This window comes from Camellia sinensis, chromosome 3 (assembly GCF_055761805.1).
Source record: "Camellia sinensis isolate YWXY chromosome 3, ASM5576180v1, whole genome shotgun sequence".
NCBI classification, from domain to species: domain Eukaryota; kingdom Viridiplantae; phylum Streptophyta; class Magnoliopsida; order Ericales; family Theaceae; genus Camellia; species Camellia sinensis.
Genome location: NC_138963.1, coordinates 102,999,599 through 103,008,419, shown reverse-complemented (window position 1 = coordinate 103,008,419; position 8,821 = coordinate 102,999,599). Strand labels below are relative to the sequence as shown.

The 8,821-nt window shown below is 33.6% G+C and overlaps 1 long non-coding RNA gene across 1 annotated transcript; it reads right to left on the bottom strand.

Moving 5' to 3' along the window:
* Nucleotides 1-278: 278 nt before the first annotated feature.
* LOC145821087 (uncharacterized) lies at nt 279-7,581 on the bottom strand. Its single transcript, XR_014363131.1, has 3 exons — nt 7,460-7,581; nt 2,195-2,319; nt 279-878 (listed from the first exon to the last, which is right to left on the bottom strand). It is a non-coding gene; the product is annotated as an uncharacterized LOC145821087 (long non-coding RNA).
* Between the last annotated feature and the right edge of the window lie 1,240 nt (nt 7,582-8,821).

Genomic DNA, 8,821 nt, shown 5'->3' with positions numbered 1-8,821 from the left:
AAAGGAATGGAATGTACACTCAAGCATGACTTGGAAATTAAACAAATGAATGGCATGCTTCGGCATCGTATGATATAAAATGGTATCATTCTAACTACACAACATTGCGTGTTATTGCTTTGAATTTGTTTTTCTTGTGTATGCACAAGATAAAAAAAACATGGCAGATCTGAAAATATATGTAGCCTTTTGCTATATGATAATTTTGTGAATACACTATTCAGTACTGGCAATAACTCCTATTTCTCCAGCTGTTGCATATCTATGAAGCTGAAAGCATATCTTTCGTATATGAGGTTGGCAAGAAAAGTCTATTACATTAGAGGTTTACTCATTATATGTCCTTTTTTGCTTCTAACTACGCATATTTTCGCATTTCAATGGACAATTTCTTGCATAAATCTCTAACCGTGCATCTTATCGACGCAACCCAGGGTCTTACAAGTTTGTTTAACCTAGGCTAAGGTGACAGTTATGACATTGGGGCTGTTTCCAATTGTTGCCCCCAAATGGCCCCGTTTTCGCCTTTTTTCATCACATTTGTTTGTCTAAATATGTAACCGTGCATCCTATTGGATCCTCCTAAGCTTTTTGATTCAAAGTTGCCTGGACTCTAAGAAGCTAAGATAACATTCAAACAACTTATGTTGTGTGCCAATGGTAACAAATGAAAAAGAAGAAAAAAAAAATGCAGCAAGTTCTTATTATTAGAATCACATGTTCAACAAGCATGCAAATAAAGGTGAGGAACCAATATACCTTCTGCACCGTAGCAGTAAGTTGATCCTATGCCTATATTTTATGGGTCTCGCACCATGCCGATGCCGACCATAATGAAGAACTGCATGTCCTGGAACATGGGAATAGTCTAAGATTTCCTATGAATGGAAAATAATAAACTCCAATAAGTGATGCAAACAATAAGGTTGAGAACAATGAAATTAAAGAAGTGACAAAGTTCGAAAATTGTAATTAATTGAAATTCAAATCCACTCGGGACCAATTGGAATCATGTGTACTAAAGCTTTTAGCCTTTTTAGAGTCTAGATTTATAGTCATTTAGGCTGGGTATTGAACTAGTTATTTTCTTACAAGTTTTATAGAATTTCATAAGGGTATTTTGGTAATTTGCAGGCATGGGTTGTACGGCCCATCTATAGTCTTGGAGTCAAGATAAATATTTTTTTGTTTTTTTCGAGTCTTACTTTTATAAGATTTTGGAAATAAAATCTAATTTCCTATGTAGTAGCAGTATAGAAGTCTTAATCTTAGTTAGTGTAGGAAATTCCTTGAAGTCTATAAAGCAATGTAATTTAGTTTAATTCAATAGAGAACATGTTTTGATTATGAAACTTTTGAAGCTCTTTATGAAATGTGAAACAATCAAACCCCAGGTGTGATGCTTAAGGCTCCTAGGAGTGAATCCTAGAATTTTCTTCTTGTTGTTATTTTTCTGCATCTTAGCTTCTAATAACACCAAAACCAGATTTAAACCATCTTTTTCCATCATTAAACACGGGCGTTATTATTACTTTCCTCAACCTTCCAATCCTAGAACCATAAGATATTGAAACAACATATTTTGTGGTTCAACCTACCTGTAATTCTTACTAATTATAATTACATTACAAGAGTTTGTGGTTCAAATAAATGTATATGAGAAAGTAAGGAGATACACCTTTTGTTTATAAACAACAGAGGGCAACCTATGGCCTTATGAGTATCCTACTACAAAATGAAACAAAGAATAAGAAAGCAAAAGGCATAACATTAATATAGTCCTGGTCAAGCTAAGTGAGTCAAGCACTTGCTTTGTCATAGTACTATCAGCCAAGCTTAGTTATCCATCAGTTTATAAGAATTGACCTCTTATGGATGAACATACTGGCTTGAAAAATTTAGAAAAAACATCTTTGTGGAGTTTTCATATTTTTGTTATTAAATGATGAAAATCTTGCAGAGTATAATGTCTCACAGTGAGCCTTCCTGACAAATGTAAGTCAATGAGACTATTATTGACAAACAAAAAGACCACTAAATGAGTAAATGGGAGGTTGGCTTGCAGGCTGTGCCTGTTTCAAAAGCCAGAAGGGTGGAGACCTTTCTATGATTGTAGACCAAATAAAAGCTTTTGATAAAGATGATTACTTAACTTAATTTCAGTCAAATATCAATGCTTTTAATGATGACATACCTCTGATTGAGTTTCTGTATTGACATGATCTTCACATCTGACACCCCAAAGGAACAATTCTCCACCAGAAAATTGCTTGCCCAAGCAAACATTCAAAGTAACTTTTGAGTCATCCAAATGGAAACCTATAAAGGTAAAGTATTTTCAGATTCTCAAGTCCAAACAACAATGCAATAACTTTCATGTTAAGAATATGGAGCACAAAACACAAATAAAGAAGCATACAATATTTTTATATTTATGTACATATAGATGATAAAATTATAAAGATTGAAGAATCATAGTGATAAAATATACACATCAAACAAAAACGCTAACCATTTTGAACAAAAATGTATAGGAGAAACCATGTGGCATGATGCTAGAACCCAGTGTAGGTAGGATTATGGAGGTTTGTTGAGAAGTGGAAAAACTCATCCAGAGGCACCGGAGACTCAAGGGAGCCTGGGAGAGAGATGTACCAGTCCAACCAAAAGAGAGAGTGAAAGAATCTAAAACTTACATGCAGTTCTCTATGAAAGTACAGAGATCCAGAATTCAAAATAGAAGCCTCAATCTCAGTGTTGTAGTCATGACATAAGAGAAGTATGTCCATCTATTCATAGAAGGTGAGCACAAGACTATAACTATATGTATGAGAAGGCTAGCAACAGTATGGAAATCTGTTAGGTTGCTAGAACTGTGTCTTGGCCAGGGATTGCAATGGTGAAGTCTCTCTCTTAGTTGGACTAGCCTAAGGTAGCTTGACCCATGAGAACCGGGGGGGGGGGAGGAGAGAGAGAGCACCGTAGCAAAGCCTTCATCTCTGGCCTCTATTCCACAATACCCCAGAGTCTCATAATACATGTTAGGCAATTACCTCATCGCCTAGGTGAGTAAATAGGTGGTGTAACTCTTGCAGGAAGTAGTCATGAGGTGTGACCTACACTTCCGAGTCCTTGACTCTTGTGAGACGTAAATATTTTACTCTCACGGGTGTCAAGAATGAAACTGAAGCACACAATAAGTGTTGTTGGTCCTCTTAAGCTTCTTTGGTGTGATCAAACAAGTGTTGCTCGTCACCAGACATGAGTAGGTGTACATGATGACATGTAAAGCACACATCATTTCACAATTTCCAATTTCTCCACATCAGGAGAAAATTAGAGTTCTATGAAAGCTTGGTGCACTAGATGAACTAATAAACTATACCAAGCATTGTCCAAAACATGAAGAAAGCTGAGAAGACCATCCATCGGTAACACAGGCAAATTCTAGGTTGCATCATTGTCCCATGCAGAGAAAGAACTTGTTCTTAAGGTTAGTGTCAATTTCAATTTCACCATGGCACAAAGGCCATCCAGAGACACAACCAATATAGCCTAAGGTGTCATGTTTTACAATGCTTAAGACCTTATAACCCTGCTGCCCCTATTTCAGAGTTGAGCTAAAAGCACCAAACAATAATTAAACCAATAACATCAAAGCTGCCATAGAAGCACCACAAATCAGTAGACAAATAAAATAACCAAACCAGCTCCAAGACAGTAGCAATCATGCCACAATCAGAATCAACACAATGTTAGCACTGGGCTAAACCTCAGGACAAAATGGTGATCAACACTACAACAAAGCATTCCTAGTTAGAGCCAAAAAAAAAAAAAAAAACACACACACACACACAATAACAACAGAATCTACAAATTACTTGAATCCTAAACACAATGGCAACTATTTTTTTACAGATGTTATCAACTCATTTTTAATGATTTGGATTGATATATTATCTGTTGCTTCTTTCAATTCCCACTTAATTAACATGCGTAACTAGGTTAAGGATTGGTGATGGAATAATTTCTTTATGACTAATATCTCTGGTCTATGATAGTTCTGTGAGTTTCAACAAGTTACTTTTATGCTTACTAAGCTATTCATACTGATTTTCAAGTATGTACAGCTTGTTATTTTATGATTTTTCCCTCTAAGTGCTTATTTCTAAGCTCAAGGGTACAATAAATGCAAGTTGGAGCTTAACTTTACAATGATGAGTACCGTGATTATTCTATAAGTTTCTACAAGTTACTTATAGTCCCTCCCAAAATTCATGAAGGAAAATCAACTATAGAAGCATGATTCATTATGCATTTCAGATCCATGGTCATCATATATTTAAACACATTTGAATATTCAAAATGATCAATAAGCATATTGGAAGTTTGAGATTTCCGGAAGAAATGACTAAAGGCTAAGAGAAATATAAAAACAATTGAAAATTTGGGAAAAGGGATAGGAATTCAAACCACTTAAAATTTTCTACATTTAAAAGGCAACAATACCTTAATATGCTATCTATTATACAATTGTTGATGTCATCAACTGCAACAGTCATCAAATAATTGCATTATTAGTACTAATGATGCTGCTATTAGCTTTAAGATTGTTTTCGTTTTTTCCTCTGGCCATCTCTACAACTACTCAATGACACTTTGGGGTACTGGATTAAGGGGCGCAAACATGCCTTTCTAGCTCGGAAAGAGGGCATATAATAAAACTTATCATTTAATATGCAGATGTAGAAGCTGAAAATCAATTCCCTCAATAAAAGGTTTTTTCATTGGTCACACACTGAAGTGCACATTATTCAAAACAAATGTAGTTAAGAAGTTTACAATTCCATACATGACTAATGTATGTGTGTGTTCTATGTATATAGCATTATTGTGTTTTTGTTCATGTCAATTTGGTAAAGGAAGAAAAAATTACGATGCTACTGTTTATTATGTTGTTAAATCACAAACAGAATGACATGACCATGTATCTTATAATTGTTTTACACATTGAAACAAGACAATATTATGGAGCATCTTCATCCTAAGACAAAAACAAATCAACTGGATGCACATCCTTAGATATCAATGTCACATATTTAAAAAATCAATGATGGATTGCAACAAGTACACCTATTCAGTCCCATTTAGGTAATAACCTACAGGTTTGGTATGTAGAGCAATTTTAATTTATTTTTTGCAAAGTGCCTGCGACTTGATAGCATATAAGTTGTTGTGCATATGTTTAGAAACTTGGATTTGCTAAGTAAAAAGAAAAGGAAAGTGAAAGTGATGATGAAAGAAAGAAAAGAGAAATGAAATGAAATATCTAAATTTCTTGGTTTTGTTTAGTTGAGGGGTAGGAATTCAAACCACTTAAAATTTTTCTACATTTGAAAGGCAACAACATGTTTGAAATCTCAATCTGTTGTTAGGGCTTGGCCAATGACGCCACACGTCCGACAGATTTATAATTGAACCAGTAGACACTATTAGGTAAATTGCCACCACACATGAAATGCCTTTTCAAGGTAACCATCATTCTAACTCACAAGTCATCCGATTCATAGCCAATAAATAATAATTAACCTCGATAGTGTATAACCAATCAGATCCCTAAGGAAGTAGGTCCTAATCAAATCACCAAACAAATCAACTATATAAACGTACTACGTTTAATCAGATATGCTCAGAATTCACTTGGTGAAAACATATACATAATAAAAAGCTTACTCAAGAAACATTATGAAATAAACTAGAAGCACAAAGATACATAAACTTTACAAAAACAAAACAAACCATCGAAATCATTGCAAAGTTCAACGAAAATAAGTTCTTTTGATTGAAGCAGAGAAAATAAAGATCTCTATCTCAACTCAACTCAAATTAGCACATCTTTTTTTTTTTTATTATTATTTTGAAGTTCCATTTTTTGCTGCTACTCCTCGATTTCCTCAAAAAAAATTTGAGAACCCAACAATAGACAGGTGAAAACTAAAATTACTAAACCAAATAAACAAAGCCTAATCTATATTTTGATAAATGAGCCACTTAACAAGAACGTAGAACAAATATATTTTGTAGTCTTAAGGGTGGATAACAAGGTTAGAATAAAAAGGAAAGATGCTTTCACATGCCAATAACAAGCAAAGAAGCCATTCACAAGATAACTGCAAAAATCGCTGTCTTCCTAATTAAGACATGAACTAATAAAATCTAATGGAGGTTCATAATTTTAAATATATTTTGTAGTCTTGAGGGTGGATAATAAGTGTATAATACAAGGGAAAGATGCTAAAGCAAAAATAATTTACATGCCAATAACAAGCAAAGAAGCCATTCACAAAATAATTGCAAAAACAATTTTGTTTCTAAATGACACACGAAGTAATAAAATTTAATGGAGGTTCATAGGTCTATATTTCAATTTTGGCATTACAGTCTAAGCCACAACTTTTATTAACTCCATAGGTAAGAAAGAACCAATTGGGGCATGCACAGTTGGCTAGAACCATTTCACCTTGCGAGGAGGTCGAGGGTTAAAATCTTGGCACATGCAAAACTCCAATCAATGTAGAAATAAGAAAAACAAAAACTCTATAGGCAAGAAAGACCAATATCTTTCTTGTTTGAAAACATGAAAGAAAAGCATAATCCAGATTTGAAAATATGATGACTCCTTAATAAAAAGAGGATAATAAGTGAGATTTCACTTCTTTCATGCAGTATTTGACCACAATTACATGCAACAGAATGCTCTGTAATCCTGCTCCTATAAGCTACTTGGTTTGGCTTCTATTCCTCATTACTTTCATTGTTCCAGTCGTAATGTTTACTAAGAATTGCACTATCCTTCACTATAAGAACAAGAATTTTTTCTAAAAGGAAAAAAATAAAAAAATAGGAGGACAGAACATTACTTTTCTAAGGACACAACAAAGCCTAATCTACAAACAAAGAATATGCTTTTTGGGAGGAGAAAAAACAAAAATAAAATAAAATAAAATAATGAAAAAGAGTCATTTTCACAAAGAAAAAGATCAAACCTCTTTATATATATATATATATATATATTTATGTACATACAAGGCAATCGATGAGATAAAAATTATTGATCATGCTATCCAAGGATAACCCAGATCATATAAACAGTGATACACAAAATTCTCAACTAATAAGCAAGTTATATAAAGGAAATATGGTATACTTGCTTGTGTTCTGTCATCCCAACCAGAACAAACAAGAATATGCATATATTTACATATATATATATATATATATATCAGTTTTCATTTCTTGCATTGTCTGGAGAGTATGATTTTAGTCCATCCATTCAAACATTCACCCATTAGGGTTTTCAAAATTAGGGAAAACGAAAAAAAATGGTTTTGAAAATTAGGGAAAACAAAGGAAAATAGAGAAATTGAGCAAGAGAGAGAGAGAGAGAGAGGACCCATACCTAATCTCGAGGTTGTTTGAAGATAGGCGAATTGGTAGTAGCAGAAAAATGGTGATGGTGGTGCTGTTAGGTCCGAAAAGAGAGAGCAACCATGTGAGTAAGAGGAGTAATGGAACACAAATACAAAGATTGAAAGAGAGAGAGAGAGAGAGAGAGATAATATACGTACCTAACAATGGAGGCCCAAGTACTTCTCGAAGTGATGCTAATGCTTGGTCGAAGAAGTGACACAAGCGACTGCGATGATGGAAGATGAGCGACTTCGGTGACTGCAATCATGTAGGAGAAATAATGAAGAGGTGTGTATGAGGAGTGGTGCGCAGTATATACTGTACAAAGAGTTTGAAAAATTCACTCCGGTAGTATAGGCCAATTTTTTCCTACAAAACTATATAGGCGGCATTGTCCTTCAATTTACTTAAATTACATTCAAAATGGCGTTGTTTTATTATCTACCACCAAATTTTTGTAGTAGCTATTTTTTTTTTTTCATTTTCCCGCTTTTTTTTGGTCTTCCATATTCGCGCTTGCCGACCAAATTTCAATGTTGGTCACAGAAAATTCTAATTTGGCAGCACTATGTGGTAATTTTAACATTTTCTTAACATATACAAAATGTATTCATTTTTGTGGTCATATATAAATTACTATACAATGATGAAATGATAATTACTTCATCCCTAGCTATGCTCAAGGTTGTTATAAGTTACTGTGGACGGTTTGCTTTTTTGGGTATAAGGCATTTTTCCACACTATATTGTACCAACTCGATATCTTACATCGAAAGAGTCGCTACTTAATTTTAAGGAGAATTAAGAAACATTTAATATTGAAAACTAAACAAAAGACTTGGTCCATCACAACCAAATAATTAAAGTTCCCAATCAAGTGATTGGTCTTTACTAATTTTTGATTTATGAAGTTGATGATTAATTATTTCACATAATCCATTATTACACCCTAAATCTTTACTAATCCTAAAGCTAGGTGATTTGAATAAAATAAATATTATTTGATTTAGATATAATGAATAAAGCCATGTTTTCCGCTAAAAAAATATATTTTCCATAAAAAAGATATGTTTAAACACAATGGCTATAAACAAGAACTAAATCAAACAATACTTAAGAAAACATTCAAAACAACCAATTTTGCATGAAAAACATCTAGCTTGCATTAAAAACAATGCACCAAGACAAGCAATACGCCATGAAAAGGCGAGAACCTACCCCGATTCCACCACCAAGCGTCCAACCATGTAAAATATGATTAAAATAATATACAATGGCATAATCATGCTACTATACATACAATATGTAACCTAAGGTTGGTTTAAGGCTTATAACATGATATTAATACAAA